The 26,618-nt window shown below is 36.4% G+C and overlaps 1 pseudogene; it reads right to left on the bottom strand.

The window, feature by feature from the left end:
- Nucleotides 1–26,222, bottom strand: part of LOC736312 (little elongation complex subunit 2-like) — a 202,282-nt pseudogene extending 176,060 nt beyond the window's left edge.
- Between the last annotated feature and the right edge of the window lie 396 nt (nt 26,223–26,618).

Raw genomic sequence — 26,618 nt, 5'->3', positions numbered from 1 at the left:
AGTAATCATTACCAGTGGGGGTCATCATTTGTACTCTTGGAGTATTTTAAGTCTCATTTCCTTCCAGGACATGGTAGGAGTATCTTCACTGTCCCTGCTGAGATTAGGCCATGTCATGTGACTTGCTTTGGTTAATGAGGTGTGAGGAGAAGATATGTGCAAATTCCAGGCAGAAACTTTACAAGCCAGTGCATGTTTTGCCCTGTCTCCCTTTCCTTACTGCAATGATAAAAGAGAGCATTCTAAATAAATTATCCATTACCCTTGGCTCATGAATGACTTCAATGAACAATGTCTACCACTGCATTTTGAACATAATGTGTGAGTGAGAAATAAACTTTTAAAGATCCTGAGATGTAGGAGACTATTTTTTGCAAATAAAAAAATGGAATAAAATCTCTTCATTGAAAGCTTCAAATAATTTTTCCTCATTATGAACAAATACATGCTTCTTATAAACTACTGAAAAATAACAAAACAAATAGGACAAAAATGATCCTACCAATGATGTTATTGGTGTTAATGATATTACTTTGAGTTTTCCATAAATCTTTGCATTTGCAAACATAATTTTTAAGTTATTTGACTCTCTTACATCATTAAAATAAATGACAAGTTTTTAGCAAGAATATATAAATGTAAAAATGGCTTAAATATAGGATCCAATGAAATTAATAATTAAATATGGGAGCATAAGGTGTACCCCAAAACAAAACTAAAATATATAAAGAATTTATTAGAAGGTAGGTTAGGTAGGACACAATATTAGAAATAAGCTTTCTAACAAATAATATGTAAAGGGCAACTCAATAACTTATATAATTTATCTTTTCCTTAAATGAAACCAGTTTAATATTCAAAGTTTACCTCGGAGTGCATAGAACAGATTGTTTCCTTCTTCACTATTCTAAGTGATGCTTCCTTTAATGGGTTACATGTAACTCCAGAGGAATTTGGAGGCTTAGTGGCAGTCATTATTCAACCCCACAGGCCCTTTTTGAGGAACATGAGAATCAGCTGAATGGGTGGGCAAAAGTATAATGTCTATGGCTAAGCTTTAGGTGGGTTTCTTTATTGATGTTTAATTTTGAAAGGAGAAGTTTATTGGATAAATATGGCTATAACCAAGAAGGGTAATATCAGGTGGAAGAGGTACGGTGATTAGTTGGATGTGCACTGGTTATATCATGAGTTTATTTCTTAGAAGTTTTCATTAAATATGTTATTTTCTGTATCACATTACACATCTTATTTTATTTTATTTTATTTTTGTATATACAGAGTCTCACTCTTATCGCCCAGGCTTGAGTGCAGTGGTGTAATCTCGACTCACTGCAACCTCTGCCTCCTGGGTTCAAGCAATTCTCCTGCTTCAGCCTCCCAAGTAGCTGGGATTACAGGACCCTGCCACCACGCCAGCTAATTTTTGTATTTTTAGTAGAGATGGGTTTTCACCAAGTTGGCCAGGCTGGTTTCAAACTCCAGACCTCAAGTGATTTTCCTGCTTTGGCCTCCCAAAGTGCTGGGATTATAGGCATGAGCTACTTTGCCCAGCCCACATAGCACATCTTAATTTAGTTTTCAAAATATATAATGCAGGTCAAATTTCTGACTCATGATTATTGTATCCTCATTCATTATTCTTTACAGCATGTTACCTTTAGAAGTCTTTCTTAGCTAGAGTGCTAGTTTGTAAACCATTAACAATGGCATTTTAATGAGGCTTAGCTTTCAGCTCTGCTTCTTTTGCTTTTCAATGGAATCATCTAGTTTTCCCCATGTCCCTCTCTGGCTTCAATTTTAGCTTACAGTTTAGCAAGATCTCTTTGCTCTCATCTCATCTGACTAGCACCATGCATTATTTTATACTTTTTTCTATTCAATGTCTGAGCAAGTATGAATCAGCTATCAACGTTCCCTACTATTTTGAATAAGGAGATACACTTTGTGGTTTATAATTTTGGCTGGTGGCTGATTTCTTTTTTTTTATATGAGATGTTTTTGACATTGATATTTGATGCTTTCCTTTTTATTATCATACTTTAAGTTTTAGGGTACATGTGCACAATGTGCAGGTTAGTTACATATGTATACATGTGCCATGTTGCTGTACTTAACCTAGTAACTCGTCATTTAACATTAGGTATATCTCCAAATGCTATCCCTCCTGCCTCTCCCCACCCCACAACAGGCCCTGGTGTGTGATGTTCCCCTTCCTGTGTCCATGTGTTCTCATTGTTCAATCCCCACCTATGAGTGAGAACACGCGGTGTGTGGTTTTTTGTTCTTGCGATAGTTTGCTGAGAATGATGGTTTCCAGCTTCATCCATATCCCTACAAAGGACATGAACTCATCATTTTTGATGGCTGCATAGTATTCCATGGTGTATATGTGCCACATTTTCTTAATCCAGTCTGTCATTGTTGGACATTTGGGTTGGTTCCAAGTCTTTGCTATTGTGAATACTGCCACAGTAAACATACGTGTGCATGTGTCGTTATAGCAGCATGATTTATAATCTTTGGGTATATACCCAGTAATGGGATTGCTGGGTCAAATGGTATTTCTAGTTCTAGATCCCTGAGGAATAGCCACATTGACTTCCACAATGGTTGAACTAGTTTACAGTCCCACCAACAGTGTAAAAGTGTTCCTATTTCTCCACATCCTCTCCAGCACCTGTTGTTTCCTGACTTTTAATGATTGCCATTCTAACTGGTGTGAGATGGTATCTCATTGTGGTTTTGATTTGCATTTCTCTGATGGCCACTGATGATGAGCATTTTTTCATGTGTCTGTTGGCTGCATAAATGTCTTCTTTTGAGAACTGTCTGTTCATATCTTTCACCCACTTTTTGATGGGGTTGTTTGTTTTTTTCTTGTAAATTTGTTTGAGTTCATTGTAAATTTTGGATATTAGCCCTTTGTCAGATGAGTAGATTGCAAAAATGTTCTCCCATTCTGTAGGTTGCCTGTTCACTCTGATGGTAGTTTCTTTTGCTGTGCAGAAGTTCTTTAGTTTAATTAGATCCCAAAGCGAGAAGAGAAGTTTAGAGAAAAAAGAATAAAAAGAAATGAACAAAGCCTCCAAGAAATATGGGACTATGTGAAAAGACCAAATCTATGTCTGATTGGTGTACCTGACAGTGATGGGGAGAATGGAACCAAGTTGGAAAACACTCTGCAGGATATTATACAGGAGAACTTCCCCAATCTAGCAAGGCAGGCCAACATTCAAATTCAGGAAATACAGAAAACACCACAAAGATACTCCTTGAGAGGAGCAACTCCAAGACACATAATTGTCAGATTCACCAAAGTTGAAATGAAGGAAAAAATGTTAAGGGCAAGCCAGAGAGAAAGGTCAGGTTACCCACAAAGGGAAGCCCATCAGACTAACAGCTGATCTCTCAGCAGAAACTCTACAAGCCAGAAGAGAGTGGGGGCCAATATTCAACATTCTTAAAGAAAAGAATTTTCAACCCAGAATTTCATATCCAGCCAAATTAAGCTTCATAAGTGAAGGAGAAATAAAATCCTTACAGACAAGCAAATGCTGAGAGATTTTGTCACCACCAGGCCTGCCTTACAAGAGCTCCTGAAGGAAGCACTAAACATGGAAAGGAGCAACTGGTAGTGGCCCGTGCAAAAACATGCCAAATTGTAGAGATCATGGAGGTTAGGAAGAAACTGCATCAACTAATGAGCAAAATAACCAGCTAACATCATAATGACAGGATCAAATTCACACATAACAATATTAACCTTAAAAGTAAATGGGCTAAATTCTCCAATTAAAAGACACAGACTGGCAAATTGGATAAAGAGTCAAGACCCATCAGTGTGCTGTGTTCAGGAAACTCATCTCACGTGCAGAGACACACATAGGCTCAAAATAAAGGCATGGAGGAAGATCTACCAAGCAAATGGAAAACTAAAAAAAAGGCAGAGGTTGCAATCCTAGTCTCTGATGAAACAGACTTTAAACCAACAAAGATCAAAAGAGACAAAGAAGACCATTACATAATGGTAAAGGGATCAATTCAACAAGAAGAGCTAAGTGTCCTAAATATATATGCACCCAATACAGGTGCACCCAGATTCATAAAGCAAGTCCTTAGAGACCTATAAAGAGACTTAGACTCCCACACAATAATAATGGGAGATTTTAACACCCCACTGGCAACATTAGACAGATCGACGAGACAGAAAGTTAACAAAGATATCCAGGAATTGAACTCAGCTCTGCACCAAGCAGACCTAATAGACATCTACAGAACTCTCCACCCCAATTCAACAGAATATACATTCTTCTCAGCACCACACCGCACTTATTCCAAAATTGACCACATAGTTGGAAGTAAAGCACTCCTCGACAAATGTCAAAGAACAGAAATTATAACAAACTGTCTCTCAGACCACAGTGCAATCAAACTAGAACTCAGGATTAAGAAACTCACTCAAAACTGCTCAACTACATGGAAACTGAACAACCTGCTCCTGAATGACTACTGGGTATATAACGAAATGAAGGCAGAAATAAAGATGTTCTTTGAAAACAATGAAAACAAAGACACAACATACCAGAATCTCTGGGACACATTCAAAGCAGTGTGTAGAGGGAAATTTATAGCATTAAATGCCCACAAGAGAAAGCAGGAAAGATCTAAAATTGACACCCTAACATCACAATTAAAAGAAATAGAGAAGCATGAGCAAACACATTCAAAAGCTAGCAGAAGGCAAGAAATAACTAAGATCAGAGCAGAACTAAAGGAAATAGAGACATAAAAAACCCTTCAAAAAATCAATGAATCCAGGAGCTGGTTTTTTGAAAAGATCAACACTATTGATAGACCTCTAGCAAGACTAATAAAGAAGAAAAGAGAGAAGAATCAAATAGACGCAATAAAAAATGATAAGGGGGATATCACCACCGATCCCATAGAAATACAAACTACCATCAGAGAATGCTATAAACACCTCTGTGCAAATAAACTAGAAAATCTGGAAGAAATGGATAAATTCCTCAACACATACATGCTCCCAAGACTAAACCAGGAAGAAGTTGAATATATGAATAGACCAATAACAGGCTCTGAAATTGAGGCAATAATTAATAGCTTACCAACCAAAAAAAGTCCAGGACCAGATGGATTCACAGCCGAATTCTACCAGAGGTACAAGGAGGGGCTGGTAGCATTCTTTCTGAAACTATTCCAATCAATATAAAAGAGGGAATCCTCCCTAACTCATTTTATGAGGCCAGCACCATCCTGATACCAAAGCTTGGGAGAGACACAACAACAAAAAAAGAGAATTTTAGACCAATATCCCTGATGAACATTGATGCAAAAATCCTCAGTAAAATACTGGCAAACCGAATCCAGCAGCACATCAAAAAGCTTATCCACCATGATCAACTGGGCTTCATCCCTGGGATGCAAGGCTGGCTCAACATACACAAATCAATAAATGTAATCCAGCATATGAATAGAACCAACGACAAAAACCATATGAATATCTCAATAGATGCAAAAAAGGCCTTTGAAAAATTCAACAACCCCTCATGCTAAAAACTCTCAATAAATTAAGTATTGATGGGACATATCTCAAAATAATAAGAGCTATCTATGACAAACCCACAGCCAATATCATACTGAATGGGCAAAAACTGGAAGCATTCCCTTTGAAAACTGGTGTAAGACAGGGATGCCCTCTCTCACCATTCCTATTCAACATAGTATTGGAAGTTCTGGCCAGAGCAATCAGGCAGGAGAAGGAAATAAAGGGTATTCAATTAGGAAAAGAGGAAGTCAAATTGTCCCTGTATGCAGATGACATGATTGTGTATCTAGAAAACCCCGTCGTCTCAGCCCAAAATCTCCTTAAGCTGATAGGCAACTTCAGCAAAGTCTCAGGATTGTGGCTGATTTCTTATGGAGTGTGCACAACTTTTACAAGTAACAAAATTCAGATGTACCATAAAGATAGCTTTATTTTTCAATAACAACTTATATTTCAAGTCCAAATTCAGCCTTAAAATTAATCTAGTTACTTCAAGTGTATTCATCATTTCAAGTTTCACCCAATATTTTTCACTAATCTTCTTCTTCTCCCTAGAGTGACATTTAAATTCCTCCTGGCTTATGTATCTCCCCAAAACTGGGAAAGACAAAACCACATGATTGAGTATCTGTTCACTCTGGTGTCTGTTGAGGTGAGCAATCCCATTAGTGCATTGAATGTGTCATCTGAAATGTCTCATTGTCAGGCTTCGTCATGGCACCATATGGAAATTTTCTGGAGCCTGAATACCAAGCCAATTTTGGAACAGTTTTCACCTTCACGATCTCTGGTAGTTTCTCTTCAACCTTCTTTGCCTTTCTCAGGGCAAGAGAAAATGTGGCTGCTTTCTCATAATATGCTGGTGACATGTGACTCAGTGGGATGCCTCTCCTGTATGCCACCAGAAGCTCCTGTATGTGTGATTTATCCTATTACCAGCCTCCTTTGATGTAGGGGAACATCTGAGAATCTGAAACCATCAATATTCCATCATCTTTCTAAAGGAAACTGCTTCATTAAAGCAGTACCTCTTCTCAAATTTACTCAATGTATCTGGGGACTTCCTTCTTCATGCTTTCTCCCTGGAACTAATTTCTGCCCTGAGTCCACGTCACTAAGCCTCTTTTTTTCTCCTCATGGGATCTTTATCCAGTTCATGGTGGGAAAACTTGTGCCTATCTCAGTATTCATTATTCTCAAATCTATATTTCATCTATTGATGTTCTAGCCTGCATATTTCAAAAATTTTGTAACTCAAAAAATCAACTTTGGGAAATCAAATGGTTGTCTATGCTATGAGCTTCAGAAGACTATTTTCGAGCTCGAAATCAAGAACTTGAAAAGTTTTCTCGTTTGTTCTTGGTTCCAAACTTTGCTGCTTGGGTCAATATCCCTAGACTACATAACTGTTGCCTGATATAGAAAGACAGGATGGGAGTAAATAGAATTCCAATAATAAAAGACACATTAATGAATATCAAAACATCACTCTTCTGTATTTTTTTGTTAAAGACAAAATTATTCTCTACTTGTAATTATTTTATGTTTTATTGCTCTTATTGTTTTTGGTTGATGTAAAAATGGTGAATAAAGTAAAAATGTCTTTATTCCAGTATCTTTAACCACAAGTCCATTGGCTTGGAAGAATGCTGATATCTCTGCCAACTGAAATACTTCTCATCACACTGACAGTACTTTCCAGTTACTGCCCTAGCCTAGTTCCTTTTTTTCATTTCCAGATTACTCCAAGAACAATGAACAGCTAAAATTATGATGTAATGATTTTTTTTTTTTTTTTTGAAACGGAGTCTCACTCTGTCACCCAGGCTGGAGTGCAGTGGCGCGATCTAGGCTCACTGCAAGCCCTGCCTCCGGGGTTCACGCCATTCTCCTGCCTTAGCCTCCCGAGTAGCTGGGAATACAGGTGCCCGCCACCACGCCTGGCTAATTTTTTGTATTTTTGTTTTAGTAGAGATGGGGTTTCACCGTTTTACCCAGGATGGTCTCAATCTTCTGACCTCGTGATCTGCCCGCTGCGGCCTCCCAAAATGCTGGGATTACAGGCGTGAGCCACGGCGCCCGGCCTTTCACTGTCTTTTTGTGGTATATCAGGTCAGGCTAAACTGAAGGGAACTGATACTGCTCATCAGGCTTAATATTTAAGCAATTTCTCTTTTAGTACTTTAGATTTATAACATTTTGAGGGGAGAAGTGCATAAAAGTGTATAAATTCAAATCAGAGCAATTACTAAGAAAATCTACTCTGATTTATTACAAATAGTAAAACAATACAATATAATAGTAATGATCTTTGTATTAATTTTTAAATAGTATCTGGTTGAAAAAATGCAGTTTTTTAATATAGAAGAGTAACAATGTCTGTGATCCACTGAACAGTCTCTTTACTACATAAGCATAATACTCTTCAAAATACTGCTTTTAAAAAAAGATTCATTCTTTCTTTCAATACATATGTCTTGACTGTCCACTGTGAACCAATAAGCATACCAGTTTGCAGGAATACAATAAGGAAATCTCTAAAGAGATACCGTTTTTGGTCTGGTAAGAGAGCTAGACCTTAGTCAAACACTTACAAATATTTTAATATTGGCATTATGATAGTGTTATTAAAAAGAGGCATGTAGTTTTAAGATATCATATATCAGAAAAAAGCCTCAAGGAGCAAGTGTCAATTTGCTAGTATTTAATGTAGAGAAGCAAGGAGAGAAAAAGCATTTCACGCAGAGTAAATTGGAAGTGCAAAGTCCCAGAAGTAAAAAGGAACTTAAAAGTGTGAAAGAAGGATATATAGTTTGACATTTAACACAAAAGAAAAGGTAGTATGAAATATAACTAGAGATATAGATAATAACCAGACCATACAGTACAGTATATATCATGTTTGCATTTTTAAATCTTGCAACAGTATAACACTTCAGATATTTAACATTGATTTCAGGGTAAATATTTTGTTTCAAAAGATAAGTTCAATGAAGATGAACTAAAAATGTTGAAGACTTCTTGAAGTAATCTGGAAGTGAAAAAAATGAACCAGGGCAGTAGCTGGAAAGTACTGTCAGTGTGATAAGAAGTATTTCAATTGGCGGAGATATCAGCATTCTTCCAAGCCAATGGACTTGTGGTTAAAGATACCGGAATAAAGACATTTTTACTTTATTCACCATTTTTACATCAACCAAAAACAATAAGAACAATAAAACTATTAACTGTGAAGATATTTTGAACATTTATTTTGTTTGATGATACTCTCTTGGAGCACAATCAACTTAGAAATCAAGACGAAGAAATTAGCTCAAAATCATACAATTACATGGAAATTGAATAACCTGCTCCTGAATGGATCCTGGATAATTAATTTAAGGCAGAAATCAAGTTATTTGAAACTAATGAGAACAAAGATACAACATACCAGAATTTCTGGGACCACAGCTAAGGTAGTGTTAAGAGGGAAATTTATAAAACCAAATGCCCACATGAAAAAGTTAGAAAGATGTCAGTTTAACAACCTATCTAAAAGAACTAGAGAACTAAATAACTAAATAATAACTAACTAAATAACTAGAAGAACTAGAGAACTAAGAGAAAAGCAACCCCAAATCCAGAAGAGGACAAGAAATAACGAAAATCAGAGCTGAAATGAAAGACATTGAGATATTAAAAAAAAATTCAAAAGATCAGTGAATACAGGTGTTGGTTTTTTTGAAATACCTACTAGACTACTAGCTAGACTAATAGGAAAAGGGATAAGATCCAAATAAACACAATTAGAAATGACAAAGAGGATATTACCACTGACTCTACAGAAATAAAAATAAGCATCAGAGAATATTGTGAACATCTCTATATACATAAACTGGAAAATCTAGAAGAAATTGAGAAATTCCTAGACACATACACCCTCCCAAGACTGAGCCAGGAAGAAATTGAATCCCTGAACAAACCAATAAAGAGCTCAAAAATTGAAACAGTAATAAACAGCCTATCAAGCAAAAAAAGCCCAGGCCCAAATGAATACACAACAGAATTCTACCAGATGTACAAACAAGAGCTGTACCACTCCTACTTAAGCTATTCCAAAAAATTGAGGAAGAGGGACTACTCCCTAACTCATTCTATGAGGCCAGCATCATCCTGATACCAAAACCTGACAGATTAAACAAAAAAAGAAAACTTCAGGCCAATAACCTTCATGAGCATCGATGCAAAAATCCTCAACAAAATACTGGGTAAAGTGAATCCAGCAGCACATCAAAAAGCTCATCCACCACAATCAAGTAGGCTTCATCCCTGGAATGCAAGGTTTGTTCAACATACACAAATCAGTAAATGTGACTCATCACATAAACAGAAATGGCGACAAAAAATTGACATGATTATCTCCATAGATGCAGAAAAGGCTTTTGATGAAATTCAACACCCCTTCATGTTAAAAACTTTCAATAAACTAGATATTGAAGGAAGATACCTTAAAATAATAAGAGCCATATATGACAAATCCACAGCCAACATTATGTATGAGCAAAAGCTGGAAGCATGCCCCCTTGAAAACCAGTACAAGATAAGGATGCACTCTGTCACTACTTTTATTAAACATAGTATTAGAAGGCCTGGTAAGAGCAATCAGGCAAGAAAAAGAAATAAAGATCATCCAAATAGGAAGAGAGGAAGTCAAACTATCTCTGTTTGCAAATGACATAATACTATATGTAGAAAACCTCATAGTCTTGGCCCAGAAGCTCCTTACACTGATAAACAACTTAAGCAAAGTCTCAGGATACAAAATCGATGTACAAAAATTACTATCATTCCTAGATACCAAGAACAGTCAAACTGAGAGCAAAATCAGGAACACAATCGAATTCACAATTGCCAATAAAAGAATAAAATATCTAGGAATATTGCCAACCAGGGAGCTGAAAGATCTCTAAAAGGAGAACTACAAAATGCTCCTCAAAGAAATCAGAGATGATACAAACAAATGGAAAAGCATCCCATACTCATGGATAAGAAGAATCAATATTGTTAAACTGGCCATATTACCCAAAGAAATTTATAGATTCAATGTTATTCCTATCAATCTATTAATGACATTAACAGAACTAAAAAAAAAGCTATTGTAAAATCCATAAAAAAACAAAAATGAGCCCTAATAGCCAAAGAAATCCTAAACAAAAAGAGCAAACCTGGATGCATCACACTACCCAGGTTCAAACTATACTACATGTCTACACTAACCAAAACAGTATGGTACTTATAAAAAAAGAGACACGTAGGTCAATTGAACAGAATAGAGAGTTCAGAAATAAGACAGCCTGCCTACTACTATCTGATTTTTTACAAAGTTGACAAAAATAAGCAATAGGAAAAGAACTCCCTACTCAATAAAATATGCTGGAATAACTGGCTAACCATATGCAGAATATTGAAACTGGACCCTTTCATTATACCACATACAAAAATTAACTAAAGATAAATTAAAGACCTAAATGTAATACCCAAAGCTATTTAAAACCCTGGAAGAAAACCTCGGAGTACCATTCTGGACATAGGCACGGGCAAAGTTTTGTGATGAAGATGTCAAAAGCAATTGCAACTAAAGCAAAAAGTGACAAGTGGGATCTTATTAAACTAAAGAGCTTCTACACAGCAAAAGAAACTATCAACAGAGTAAACAGACAACCTTCAGAATGGGAGAGAAATTTTGCAAACCACGCATCTGACAAAGATCTAATATCCAGCATCTATAAGGAACTTAAACAAACTTACAAGAAAAAGACAACCCCATCATAAAGTGGGCAAAGGACATGAACAGACACTTTTTGTAAACTTTTATTTTAAGTTCAGGGGTAGAGGTGGAGGTTTGTTACATAGGTAAACTCGTGTCATGGGGGTTTGTTGTACAGATTATTTTGTCACCCAGGTATTAAGCCTAGTACTCATTATTTTTCCTGATCTTCTCCCTCCTCCCACCCTTGCCCTCCAGTAGGCTCTAGTATCTGTTGTTTCCCTCTATGTGTTCATGTATTCTCATCATTTAGCTCCCACATATAAGTGAGATACAAGCAAGAACATGTAGTATTTGGTTGTCTGTTCCTGTATTAGTTTGCTAAGGATACTGGCCTCCAGAACCAAACATGTTCATGCAAAGAACATGATCTCATTCCTTATTACGGTTGTATAGTATTCCATGGTGAATATGTACCACATTTTCTTTATCCAGTCTATCATTGACGGGCCTTTAGGTTGATTCCATGTCTATGCTATTGTTAACAGTGCTGCAGTGAACATATGTGTGCATGTGTCTTTATGATAGAACAATTTGTATTCCTTTGAGTATATACCCAGTAACAGGATTCTGTCCTTTTCTTTTGAAAAGGATACTTTAAAAAAAATTCAATAGTTTTGGAGAAAAAGGTGGTGTTTTGTTGCATGGAAATGGTCTTTAGTGGTGATTTTCGAGATTTTGGTGCACCCATCACCAGGGCAGTGTACACTGTACCCAATGTGTAGTCTTTTATCCCTCACTCCCCTCCCACCTTTCACCCTGAGTCCCCGAAGTCCATTATATCATTCTTATGCCTTTGCATCCTCATAGCTTAGCTCCCGCTTATAAGTGAGAACATATGATATTTTGTTTTCCATTCCTGAGTTAATTCACTTAGAATAATGGTGTCCAGCTCCATTAAGGTTGTTGCAAATGCCATTATTTCATTACTGTTTATGGCTGAATAATTATCCATGGTTTGGAAAAGTGTCCAAAGGACACTTTCCAAAAGACATACGTGCAACCAATGAGAATATGAAAAAAAAAAAGCCCAACATCACTGGTGATTAGAAAAATGCAAATCAAAACCACAATGAGATGCCATCTCACACCACTCAGAATGGCTATTATATAATAAAAATAAACAAATAACAGATGCTCGTTAGGTTGCAAAGAAAAAGGAATACCTATATACTGTTGGTGGGAGTGTAAATAAGTTCAGTTGTTGTGCATTGTAGCAGTGTTTACAACAGCAAAGACATGTAATAAACCTAAATGCCCATGAAGGTATATGGATAAAGAAATGTGGTCAATGTACACTATGGAATACTATACAATCATAAAGAAGAACAAGATCGTGTCCTTGACAGAAATGTGGATGGAGCTGATGCCATTTTCCTTAGCAAACTAACACAGAAACAAAATCAAATACTGAGTGTGCTCACTTATAAGTGGGAGCTAAATGATGAGAATACATGGATACATAGAGGGGAATGGCAGACCCCGGGACCTACTGGAGGGTGAAGGTGGGGACAAGGCAGAGGATCAGGGAACGCAACTTACAGGTACTAGGCTTAATACCTGGGTGACAAAATAATCTGTACAACAAACCCTCCTTTGTTACCTATGTAATAAATCTGCCATGAACTTAAAATAAAAGTAAAACAAAAAAAAAAAGATGTAGAACATTTTCGTCATTCCCAAAAACAAATGCTCTTTTGCAGCAAATTGCCTTCCCCCAACTAGCCCCTGGCAACCACTGACCTGTTCCCTGTTCTAATAATTTTACCTGTTCCAGAATGTCATATAAGTGGAGTCACACAGAATATAACCATTTGAGTGTGATTTCTTTCATGTAGTATAATAAATTTGAGATTAATCCACATCAAAATTTTTTATCATGTTCTTGCTCATTTTTCTATTGAAATCATATTTTCTTATTAATTTTCAGGCCCCATAAGGAATATTCAATCCAAACGTATCACATTCATTGCAAATATTTTTCATTTATCCTATATTCCTCCTGGATATTTACACTATGCTCTCCACCCCTTTGGGATCCCCCTGTCTCCCATCTATCTACAGGAAACTTCATGACACTTAACATTGACATGTCAAGTTTATACAGTATAAACTTGCTTTTCAAATGATCAGCTCTACATTGCTGTATTAGTCTGTTTCCATGCTGTTGATAAAGACATACCTGAGCCTGGGAAGAAAAAGAGATTTAATGGATGTACAGTTCCACATGGCTGGGGAGGTCTCACAATCATGGCAAAGACAAGGAGGAGCAAGTCACACATCTTACATAGATGACCCGGCAACGAGAGAGCTTGTGCAGGAAAACTCCCATTTTTAAAGCCATCAGATCTCATGAGACTCATTCACTATCACAAGAATGGCTCAGGGAAGACCTGCCCCCATAATTGAATCACCTCCCACCAGGTTCCTCCCATGAAACATGGGAATTGTGGAGTTACAATTCAAGATGAGATTTGGGGACATAGCCAAACCATATCAATTGCCAAAAAAGTGGGTAAAGTTCAACCCGTTGTTGAGAGCCCTCAAAATGACAACTCCATTTACAGCAATGACAATGGGAATTACAATTTTTATTGAGCACTATGCTGTGTGTTTCAGGGTATGGTATGTTGAATAATGTTCCTTCAAATATGTCCACATCCTAATCCCCAGAAAATGCAAATATGTTACAATACATGGCAAAAGTGGCTTTGTAGATATGATTAAAAATTTTGAGATAGGAAGATAATGCTGAATTATCAGGGCAACCCTAATATAATCACATGGGTCTTTATAAGATGGAGTCAAAAGGGCTAGTGTCAGAGAAGTTGTGATAACAGAAGTCAGAGAGGAGGAAGATTTGAAGATGTTGTACTGCTGGCTTTGAAGACAGAGGAACAGGCTATGGAGCCAAATAATGTAGATGGCGTCCGAAAGCTGGAAATGGCAAAGAAATAGATTCTCCCTAGCAACTCCAGTTGAAATACAGCCCTGATAACTGTACTTTGGACTTCAGACCTCTGGAACTGTCAGATACTAAATTTGTGTTGTTTCAGGTCACTGATTCAGGTAATTTTTTACCGCAGCAGTAGGAAACGAATACACAGGGTCACATGACTGGTAAGTAGTGAAGCAGTGATTTCAAGTCTTCCATATTTGATTTTCAAATCTCTGATCTTCCTTCTCATATAGACAACTTACATTTCTAATTACAAATGAATAAATAACGATGACATGACCATATTAATTTCAAATAGTTTGTATCATTTTTAAATTTGTGTCAAATAATTTACTCTGATATTTTCTTCTAAACATATAAGTATGTTAAAATAGCCAAAATTTTGCTTCTTGGAATGCTAACTTCAGTTCCTCCAATGTATTTTGTGTTTACTATTTTCTTAGCTGGAGTTCTGTCCTTCCTCTCCCTGCAACACACACATTGATCATGAGCCATTTTACCAGCACCTAATGCAAATGTTACTTCCCTCATTAATGCAGTACTGATCTTTTCAATATCCGTGACTCCTTGTTGCACTGGGTATCTCTTTTACAATCATGTATTATACTGTGCCATGTTTTATAGTTATTTATATGTGCCTTCTTTCTCTTTTAGATTGTGAGTTGCCTGAATCTGTGCCTCTGTTTTGTAATCATGAGTTACTAGCCTAGGATATGGCTCCAGGTAGGTGATCAGTAGAAATATGTCGAATTGAACGATAACTGCTTAGAGCTGTGTCTTTATAAGCCAGCTCTGACCCATTTAATAACTTCTAGTTCTGCCACAAGGCTTTAATAAATATGGTGCAAGCCCCAAAAATGCACTTTTGGGTCAAATATATTGAGTTCAATCCTCCTCTCCACAAATATTGCTGAAATGAGCCTGGATTCCATCCCAGTTTATGTCAAAAGGAACTTTATAGGCAACTCCTGGCTTTGGCTAAGGCCCTTATCCCAGAGACTCAAAGGCCATTATAGCTGCAAATGCTTCAAATCATAACAGAAAAGAAGGTTATATTACTAAATGATGTGAACTTTTTCAAATTCAACACATCAATCATTCTTTTTAAAACTGTAAATTCTCTGTACAGTGTAACACATTTATGAAGTAAAGTTATTTTATATTTTGCTGGCTAGCATTAAAAGCTTATAACTTATTTTTAAAATTTTGTATCTAGTATTCTTACATTATTAGCTTCCAATTGGCAATGGTCCATTAGCAAATAATATTCTTCTTAATTGTTATAGGTTATTCTTTTCCTTAATGTAAACATCTACATTAGGCTATTCAGACATTTATTTGAATTATTCTCATAGGTATTATTATGAAATCCTGGATCAATTATAATACCTATATTATTTGTCTTATTCCTTTGCTTGTAGGTTCCTGATACTGGCCTTAATGATTGCTGAAAATGTCTTAAACATATATGTTTCTCATAGGATGTTCTAAAAGTTTGCCAGATAGAATAGAAACAACTTTATCTCTCTTTCTCTCTCTCTCTCTCTCTCTCTCTCTCTATGTATATATATGTATGTATCTAATCAATGTCTGTGTCAACCTATAATTTATTTCTGCATCTTGCACATCTGAAGAGCCTCAAGAGTGTAAATATATCAGCATAAAAATTTTGTAATCATGCACGGGTCCTGATGTTAACATTTCATGTTTCTGTATTTCAGGAATTTTTTTCAAAGCTTACCATTAGTCATTTCAGTATGGTTCAAATATCCTGTACACCAATGCTTGCCCTATTTCTAGCTGGTGACAGACTCATTACTAAAGGCGTATGCTTTGAATATCTGTGGTAGATCATTCATGGAGTAACATTTTTAGAAATCAGATTTTCAAAGCCCATTTTCCCCTAAAAGGTCACTTTAGGAAAGATTACTGCTTCTTCACAACCACAGGTTTTCAAGGTTGAAGTAATGGGTACTGTCTTGGAGACTACAGCATTTAGCAACTGGGAAATATTCCTGAATTAATTATTTTTGGCGTGTAGATGAACATACCCATTTTTGAGTGGTTAGGGGAAGGGAATGTGAGGTCAAATGTCTTTGGACCTCAAGAATTTTTTTGTTGATGTTGTTCTTGGCCATATATTTTAAAGTACCCATGCTCATATATTCAAAATATACTGCTGTTACTGCTTTGTGTAAAACCATCATAGTCGAAAAGTGATGATGCTAGAGTCGCAGAAGCTTGGTTTAAGTTCTTGTTTAAGTTCTTGGTGTTTCCTCATCTGTTAAAATAAGAAAACTCTATTCCAGCATTGTTGTGAGAATCACAAATGGTATTTTACCTGCAGTTCCTTATATATAATGAGTATTTCACTAATAAAGTTATTACTATTACCCGATGACATTTATAAAAAGAAAAACTAGTCTGTTTTTCATTATCATTGAGAATTATAGATAAGAGTTAAGTCTCTCCACATCAGGCTAGGCTCAACTGATAAGTCCACGTTTTCATGAAGGACAAGGTTTTAATATTGTTCTCTTAGTCCATTTGTGTGCTATAGCATAATATCTCATACAAGGTAATTTATAACAAACAGAAATTTATTTCTCACAGTTATGGAGGAAAAGTCCAAGATGAAGGTGTCAGCATCCAGTGAGGGCTTCTTGCTCTGTCCTAACAAAATGGAAGGCAGAGGGCAAAAAGGCACAAGAGAGTGAACCCATGCCCAGGAGCCCCGTTTATAATGACATTAATCGAATAGTACTAATTAGTTATTAGTACTATTAATAAAGTACTGAGGTAGGATACGGTGCCATTTAAAGATATTCATTTTAGTTTAGGTTACATTTCTTAAACCATACTGAAAATTATGTGTCACATGACCTAAACACCTCCCATTAGGCCCACCTTCCAACACTGGGCATTAAGTTTCAGACACACGGATTCTGGGGACACGTTCAAAAATAAATTGTCACTTTGATTAATTTTTAAATTGTGATTTTAGATGTTTTGCAGGATTACAGATAGGAATTGTGTAATATGATGACAAGAGAAATATTAAAGATATAAGGATAAAAGGCAAGATGTGGTAGCTGGGAAACACTAAGAGTAGAGAGGAAATTTACAGGGGAGTTTTTCAAATATTTACAATGTATCCATTATATTTATTTCTCATCCCTCAAATAAAACTTCTACATCATAGAATAAAGAAATCTACATCACTTTTCAATGTTTTCAAATTGAATTTGTATGTACGTATGTGTGTGTGCACCGACATGCAATTGTGTCTATTTTCTTGACTGCGGTAATGTACTGAAGTAGCATATGATGTAGTTTAAAGACACCTAACTTAATTTAGGTTACATTTTTTGGGCCTCATCCAAAGTTATTTATACATTCTTGCTTAATTAATCATTTCCATCGTGTAATGTTATTAAAGAAGGAAATAAAGAAGGAAAAACAGTCAATTCAGTGATCTGCTTCTTATGAAATTTAACTGAACCAATTTGTGCTAACTAAACTCATGAGAAGCAAACTACCCGTTGAAGTTGAAGTGTCAGCTCATGCAGAAAGACTTCAGTGAGCAAAACCAGGCAGAGGAAATGCTCTCTCTTATCTGCCTTTAAACTATCAGGAAGGACATCAACAAGCATTGTGTAGTAAAGTTAGCTTTGTGCCTTTCTTTTCATCCTTTCATATTGTAAATTTCTTCAATATAGAGAATGTGTTCTTACTTATTTTTCTGTGCTTAGCTCAATGAATATTTGTTATTTGTTTCAAGAAATTTTAGTTTATGAAATGGAATATCATTTTTTCACATAGAATGAAATTTTCCAACATACTTCTTTAGTGCCTGGAGTAATTATATTTGCAAACTGTGGCATCTTTTTCTACTATAAAAGTATATGCTGACCATGCAATCCAGGCAAAGGGATTTCTGTGGTCTTGAGGGATATTTCATTCAGGCTGTGGTAGAGCCTGGAAAATTATCTTGCTTTCTATAGAGCACAACTTTCTAATGGCTCAAATGCCGATGCCTCTCAAATATTGTCTGGATACCATTTCAATCATTCTATAATAATACCAATTTATTATTTTGCTTTATTTATTCTCCCCAGATTGCATAAAAAATGCCATGCCCCTGAGAGACTACATTTTTTAAAACAAATTAAAATTAATTAAATCACAAACGTCTTGCTTTACAACAAAGTTACATACTGTCTCTTAGGGTGAATTACTTTTACAAATTATTAATCTCTTCATTATGAATTTATTATTTTACTTTAAAAGAGTGACATTTTATGGTCTGGCCCTGAGATTCTTCGAGCACATGATATTTGGAGCTGGGAGCTGCTGTCCTAACAATGAAGACAGCAATAAATGAAATATAAGGCTTTAGAACTTTTTCTGCTTTCTAGATTTAGAAAACAAATTTTTAAGAAATTATTCTGTCTCTCTCCCACTGTGTGTGTGTATGTGTATGTGTGTGCATGTGTCTGTCTCTCCTGCCTCTTTTTCTTAAAAATCAGGCAATGAAACAATTATTTTTCATGCATTAAATAAAACTAAATTGAATACATTTGCTAGTTATTTTAGTTCCACGTAAGTTTAACATGAAGGTAAAGGAAAATAGAATTTGGGATACCTACTGAGTTAATTTCCATATTTCTGTTAGATTTTGGTCTTATGCCTTCTAGCACTTTTTAAGAAACTGGGACAAAATAGTGAAATGCAGCATCCAAATGGAATATGGAGGTTTTGGATTTCCTAATGGAAAACTGAAATATATACTTTTTTCATACTTAGTGAATGCTCTTTCAATAGACAGAATATTATACTTTAGGCCATAAATGAAAGAAATTAAATACTGTATCAGCAAATGGTGAAAGGGAAAAAAACATACAGACATAAACATATTCTTACAAAGAAGCTTTTGGGTGGCCTGAAGGGGAAAAAAAAGCCCTCAATTAAAACCAAATGTTTAATGTGTATCCAAACTATAAAACTTACCTGTCAAAATTAACCCCACCCTTAGCCATTTGAAAAAAATTATCTAGCAAAGAAGAGAGCAATTAATTTCAGTTTCAAATCATGTGATAGAGGACTATCAAGTTGCTCCAACTTTTTACTCAACTTGGTGATTCTGTAATATCTCTGAACAGAAAAAAATTGTTTTTTATTACAGTGGACATTTATTGTATGTCTATTGTATGCCATTACTATGAGAAGCACCAGAGAAACAAAGATTCTTAAATCTCAGGCCTTTCATATAAGGGACTCAAAATCTAGCAAAGGAGAAAGGAGGTGGTGATGCAATTTACTTTTTAAATCAATGAGATTGATTGTAGTGTCTAATAGCAGTGTTTTTTTTTCATTTTCTTATGTTTATTGGGTTTTAATAAGATGTGGAAGAGATTATTTAATGAATAAATTATTTGAAAATGGAATTGCCCTCACAGTTAGTCTTAGATTGTGCTTACATGCATGAGAGAACTGAGTGGATTTGTCACCTGAGCGAAGTCTCATTTACCTCTTTTCCAGAAATGCATTGTTAGCAGGAATACACTATGTATACACTTGTAGTGACCTATTTTATTATTTATTCAGATTTTCAAGTTCTGTCCTTAACTCACATCAAAACCACTACTCTCTAAACTAAAGCTGCAAATCAAACTGCCTGAACCAAGTCTGCATCTGAGATTAGTGCTCAGATATTTTGTATTCAAAGAATTTGTTACTGAGAGATGCATTATATTCCTCTTATTTTCCCTTTGAAATCACCTTAACAGCAGCTCCATTCCAACTGATTTGGTGAGATGAATGCCATTTACACTTCAGTTTTCACCTTTTTAAAAATGCTCATAAGGGAATAAATCTACACTTTCCAAAATGATTGTGCATAAGGAAGTCTGGGGCTGCTAAGAGTAGGTGTTAGACACGTATGGGAATGTATTAGGTACAATCACACCTATATCTCAATGATTTCCTAAGTGATAGAGCTAAAGCATACAGGGGAACTGAGAGAGTTGGCAAAGATTAATTATACTTGACTTTCCTCTCACTAATTACAAATGTCTAAAACTTTATAACTTCTATTGGCAGGGCATTTTGTTATAAACCTTTGTAGAAATAAATATGAGATATGCAATTAGTTATTAAACACATTTAATTTGCTAATTTGTATAAAAGAACATATGAGTTATGATGTCTTGGCATTAAAATATGAACACTAGTTTATATGCAAGTAGGTTATCTTGCTTTTTCAATAACATGATAAGACTCTTCAACCTTTGTAATAATCACATGGTTGTGCCATTTGCTTTCCTATAGTGATTTACAGTAAAGTCCTCAAACAACAAGAAAAAAGAAATTGGTGAGCTCGAAAAACTATGTGCTACCAAAAACCAAGAATATAGGAGGGTAAAAAGAAATTGAATGAGTGGAATTCAGATTACTCATGGGTTGAAGTAGCCCTAAAAAAAAAGGAAAGCTAGCTGATGCTTACAGCAGGAAAAGAGAGACAAACACTGTCACCACCCTTATTATGGCCCAGGAAGGAAAAGTGTGTATTTAAAAAAAAAAAAAAACCGGATTTGGAGATAGATAGATTTGGGTCAAAATTCTATCTCTACCATTTATTATTTGTGTAATCATAAAATACCTTCAGATTCATCATTTCTTTTATTTTTATTATTATAATTTAAGTTCTAGGGTACATGCGCACAATGTGCAGGTTTGATACATAGGTATACATGTGCCATGTTGGTTTGCTGCACCCATCAAACTGTCATCTATATTAGGTATTTCTCCTAATGCTATCCATCCCCCAGTCCCCCACCCCACAAAAGACCCCGGTGTGTGATGTTCCCCGCCCTGTGTCCAAGTGATCTTATTGTTCAATTCCCACCTATGAGTGAGAGCATGCGGTGTTTGGTTTTCTGTCCTCGTGATAGTTTGCTCAGAATGATGGTTTCCAGCTTCATCTATGTCCTTGCAAACCCAAAGTACATGAACTCATCTTATTTTATGGCTGCATAGTATTCCATGGGCTATATGGGCCACATTTTCTTAATCCAGTCTATCATTGATGGACATCTGGTTTGGTTTCAAGTCTTTGCTATTGTGAATAGTGCCACAATAAACATAGGAGTGCATGTGTCTTTATAGTAGCATGATTTATAATCCTTTGGGTATATACCCAGTAATGGGATTGCTGGGTCAAATGGTAATTCTAGCTCTAGATCCTTGAGGAATCGCCACACTGCCTTACACAATGGTTGAACTAATTTACGCTCCCACCAACAGTGTAAAAGCGTTCCTATTTCTACACATCCTCTCCAGCATCTGTTGTTTCCTGACTTTTTTAATGATTGCCATTCTAACTGGCTTGAGATGGTATCTCATTGTGGTTTTGATTTGCATTTCTCTGATGGCCAGTGATGATGAGCATTTTTTCATCTGTCTGTTGGCTGCATAGATGTCTTCTTTCGAGAAGTGCCTGTTCTATACTTCTGAAAGTGTATAGAAAGAAGTGCCTGTTCTATACATCAAAAATTGCCCACTTTTTGATGGGGTTGCTTGTTTTTTTCTCATAAATTTGTTTGAGTTCTTTGTAGATTCTGGATATTAACCCTTTGTCAGATGGATAGATTGCAAAAATTTTCTCTGTTTCTGTAGGTTGCCTGTTCACTCTGATGGTAGTTTCTTTTGCTGTGAAGAAGCTCTTTAGTTTAATTAGATCCCATTTGTCTATTTTGGCTTTTGTTGCCATTGCTTTTGGTGTTTTAGTCATGAAGTCCTTGCCCATGCCTATGTCCTGAATGGTATTGCCTAGGTTTTCTTCCAGAGTTTTTATGGTTTTAGGTCTAACATTTAAGTCTTTAATACATCTTGAATTAATTTTTGTATAAGGTGTAAGGAAGGGATCCAGTTTCAGCTTTCTACACATGGCTAGCCAGTTTTCCCAGCACAATTTATTAAACAGGGAATCCTTTCCCCATTTATTGTTTCTGTCAGGTTGGTCAAAGATCAGATGGTTGTAGATGTGTGGTGTTATTCCTGAGGACTCTGTTCTGTTCCATTGGTCTATATCTCTGTTTTGGTAACAGTACCATGTTGTTTTGGTTACTGTAGCCTTGTAGTATAGTTTGAAGTTAGGTAGTGTGATGCCTCCAGCTTTATTCTTTTGGCTTAGGATTGTCTTTCCAATGTAGGCTCTTTTTTGGTTCCATATGAACTTTAAAGTAGTTTTTTTCCAGTCCTGTGAAGACAGTCATTGGTAGCTTGATGGGGATGGCATTGAATCTATAAATTACTTTGGGCTGTATGGCCATTTTCACGATATCGATTCTTTCTATCCATGAACAAGGGATATTCTTCTATTTGTTTGTGTCCTCTTTTATTTCCTTGAGCAGTGGTTTGTAGTTCTCCTTGAAGAAGTCCTTCACATCCCTTGCAAGTTGGACTCCTAGGTATTTGATTCTCTTTGTAGGAATTGCGAATGGGAGTTCACTCATAATTTGGCTCTGTTTGTCTGTTAATGGTGTATAGGAATGCTTGTGATTCTTGCACATTGATTTTGTATCCTGAGACTTTGCTGAAGTTGCTTATCAGCTTAAGGAGATTTTGGGCTGAGACAATGGGGTTTTCTAAATAATCATGTCATCTGCAAACAGGGACAATTTGACTTCCTCTTTTCCTAATTGAATTCCCTTTATTTCTTTCCCTTGACTGATTGCCCTGGCCAAAACTTCCAACACTATGTTGAATAGGTGTGGTGAGAGTGGGCATCCCTGTCTTGTGGGAGTTTTCAAAGGGAATGCTTCCAGTTTTTGCCCATTCAGTATGATATTGGCTGTGGGTTTGTCATAAATATCTCTTATTATTTTGAGATATATTCCATCAATATCTAGTTTATTGAGTGTTTTTAGCATGAAGGACTGTTGAATTTTTTCAAAGGTCTTTTCTGCATCTATTGAGATAATCATGTGGTTTTTCTTGTTGGTTCTGTTTATGTGATGGATTACATTTATTGATTTGCGTATGTTGAACCAGCCTTGCATCTCAGGGATGAAGCTGACTTGATCATGGTGGATAAGCTTTTTGATGTGCTGCTGGATTCGGTTTGCCAGTATTTTATTGACGATTTTTGCATCGATGTTCATCATGGATATTGGCTTAAAATTCTCTCTCTCTCTCTTTTTTTTTTTTTTTTTTTTTTTTTTTGTTGTTGTGTCTCTGACAGGCTTTGGTATCAGGATACCATTAGCCTCATAAAATGAGTTATGGAGGATTCCTTCTTTTTCTATTGATTGGAATAGTTTCAGAAGGAATGGTACCAGCTCCTCTTTGTACCTCTGGTAGAATTCAGCTGTGAATCTGTCTGGTCCTGGGCTTTTTTTGGTTGGTAGGCTATTAATTATTGCCTCAATTTCAGAGCTTGTTATTGGTGTGTTCAGAGATTCAACTTCTTCCTGGTGTAGTCTTGGGAGGGTGTATGTGTCCAGGAATTTATCCATTTCTTCTAGATTTTCTAGTTTATTTGCATAGAAGTGTTTATAGTATTCTCTGATGGTAGTTTGTATTTCTGTGGGATTGGGGATGATATTCCCTTTATCATTTTTTATTGCATCTATTTTATTCTTCTCTGTTTTCTTCTTTATTAGTCTTGCTAGAGGTCTATCAATTGTGTTGATCTTTTCCAAAAACCAGCTCCTAGATTTATTGATTTTTTGAAGGGTTTTTTTGTGTCTCTCTCTTTCAGTTCTGCTCTGATCTTGGTTATTTCTTGCCTTCTGCTAGCTTTTGAATTTGTTTGCTCTTGCTTCTGTAGTTCTTTTAATCATGGTATTAGAGTGTTGATTTTAGATCTTTCCTGCTTTCTCTTGTGGGCATTTCGTGCTTTAAATTTCCCTCTATAAACTGCTTTAAATGTGTCCCAGAAATTCTGGTACATTGTGTCTTTGTTCTCATTGGTTTCAAAGAATATCTTTACTTCTGCCTCCCTTTCCTTATTTACCCAATAGTCATTCAGGAGCAAGTTGTTCAGTTTTCATGTAGTTGTGCAGTTTTGAGTGAGTTTCTTAATCTTGAGTAATACTTTGATTGCACTGCTGTCTAAGAGACAGTTTGTTGTGATTTCTGTTCTTTTGCATTTGTCGAGGAGTGCTTTACTTCCAATTATGTCGTCAATTTTAGAATAAGAGCAATGAGGTGCTGAGAAGAATGTATATTCTGTTGATTTGGGGTGGAGAGTTCTGTAGATGTCTATTAGGTCTGCTTGTTGCAGAGCTGAGTTCAGGTCCTGGATCTCCTTGTTAATTTTCTGTCTCGTTGATATGTCTAATATTGCCATTGGGGTGTTAAAGTCTCCCATTATTATTGTATGGGAGTGTAAGTCTCTTGGTAGGTCTCTAAGGACTTGCTTTGTGAATCTGGGTGCTCCTGTATTGGGTGCATATATATGCAGGATAGTTAGCTCTTCTTGTTGAATTGATCCCTTTACCATTATGTAATGACCTTCTTTGTCTCTTTTGATCTTTGTTGGTTTAAAGTCTGTTTCATCAGAGACTAGGATTGCAACCCCTGCCTTTTTTTTGTTTTCCATTTTCTTGGTAGGTCTTCCTCCATCCCTTTATTTTGAGCCTATGTGTGTCCCTGCACGTGAGATAGGTCTCCTGAATACAGCACACTGATGGATCTTGACTCTTTATCCAATTTGCCAGTCTGTGTCTTTTAACTGGGGCATTTAGCCCATTAACTTTTAAGGTTAATATTGTTATGTGTGAATTTGATCCTGTCATTATGATGTTCGCTGGTTATTTTGCCCATTAATTGCGATTTCTTTATAGCATCAATGATCTTTACAATTTTGCACGTTTTTGCAGTGGCTGGTACTGATTGTTTCTTTCTATGTTCAGTGCTTCCTTCAGGAGCTCTTGTAAGGCAGGCTTGGTGATGACAAAATCTCTCAGCATTTGTTTGTCTGTAAAGGATTTGATTTCTCCTTCACTTATGAAGCTTAGTTTGGCTGGATATGCAATGCTGGGTTGAAAATTCTTTTCTTTAAGAATGTTGAATATTGGCTCCAACTCCCTTCTGGCTTGTAGGGTTTTTATTGAGAGATGAGCTGTTATTCTGATGGGCTTCCCTTTGTGGGTAACTCAACCATTCTTTCTGGCTGCCCTTGACACTTTTTCCTTCATTTCAACCTTGGTGAATCTGACAATTATGTGTCTTGGGGTTGCTCTTCTCGAGGAGTATCTTTGTGGTGTTCTCTGTATTTCCTGAATTTGAATGTTGGCCTGCCTTGCTACATTGGGGATGTTCTCCTGGATAATATCCTGAGGAGTGTTTTCTAACTTGGCTCCATTCTCCCTGTCACTTTCAGATACACCACTCAAATGTAGATTTGGTCTTTTCACATAGTCCCATATTTCTTGGAGGCTTTGTTCATTCCTTTTTACTCTTTTTTCTCTAACCTTGTCTTCTCGCTTTATTTCGTTAATTTGATATTCAATCACTGATACCCTTTCTTCCACTTGACTGAATGGGCTATTGATGTTTGTGCATGTGTCACAAAATTCTTGTGCTGTGGTTTTCAGCTCCATCAGGTCATTTAAGGCCTTCTCTACACTGTTTATTCTAGTTAGCTGTTCGTCTAATCTTTCTTCAAGGCTTTTAGCTTCCTTGCGATGGTTTAGAACATCCTCCTTTAGCTCGGAGAAGTTTGTTATTACCAACCTTCTGAAGCCTACTTCTGTCAACTCGTCAAAGTCATTCTCTGTCCAGCTTTGTTCCACTGCTGGCGAGAAGCTGCAACCCTTTGGAGGATAAGAGGTGCTCTGATTTTTAGAATTTTCAGCTTTTCTGCTCTGGTTTCTCCCCATCTTTGTGGTTTTATCTAACTTTGGTCTTTGATATTGGTGACCTACAGATGGGGTTTTGGTGTAGATGAACTTTTTGTTGATATTGATGCTATTCCTTTCTGTTTGTTAGTTTTCCTTCTAACAGTCAGTTCCTTCAGCTGCAGGTCTGTTGGAGTTTGCTGGAGTTCCACTTTTTGCCTGTGTATCACCAGCGGAGGCTGCAGAACAGCAAATATTGCAGAACAGCAAATATCGCTACCTGATCCTCCCTCTGAAACTTTGTCCCAGAGGGGCAGCCACCTATATGAGGTGTCTGTCAGCCGCTACTGGGAGGTATCTCTCAGTTAGGCTACTTGGGGGTCAGGGACCCACTTGAGGAGGCAGTCTGTCTGTTCTCAGAGCTCAAAAGCCATGCTG

Source organism: Pan troglodytes, chromosome 2 (assembly GCF_028858775.2).
Source record: "Pan troglodytes isolate AG18354 chromosome 2, NHGRI_mPanTro3-v2.0_pri, whole genome shotgun sequence".
NCBI lineage: Eukaryota > Metazoa > Chordata > Mammalia > Primates > Hominidae > Pan > Pan troglodytes.
The sequence above is the reverse complement of the archived record's forward strand: the minus strand, read 5'-3'. Positions and strand labels throughout refer to the sequence as shown.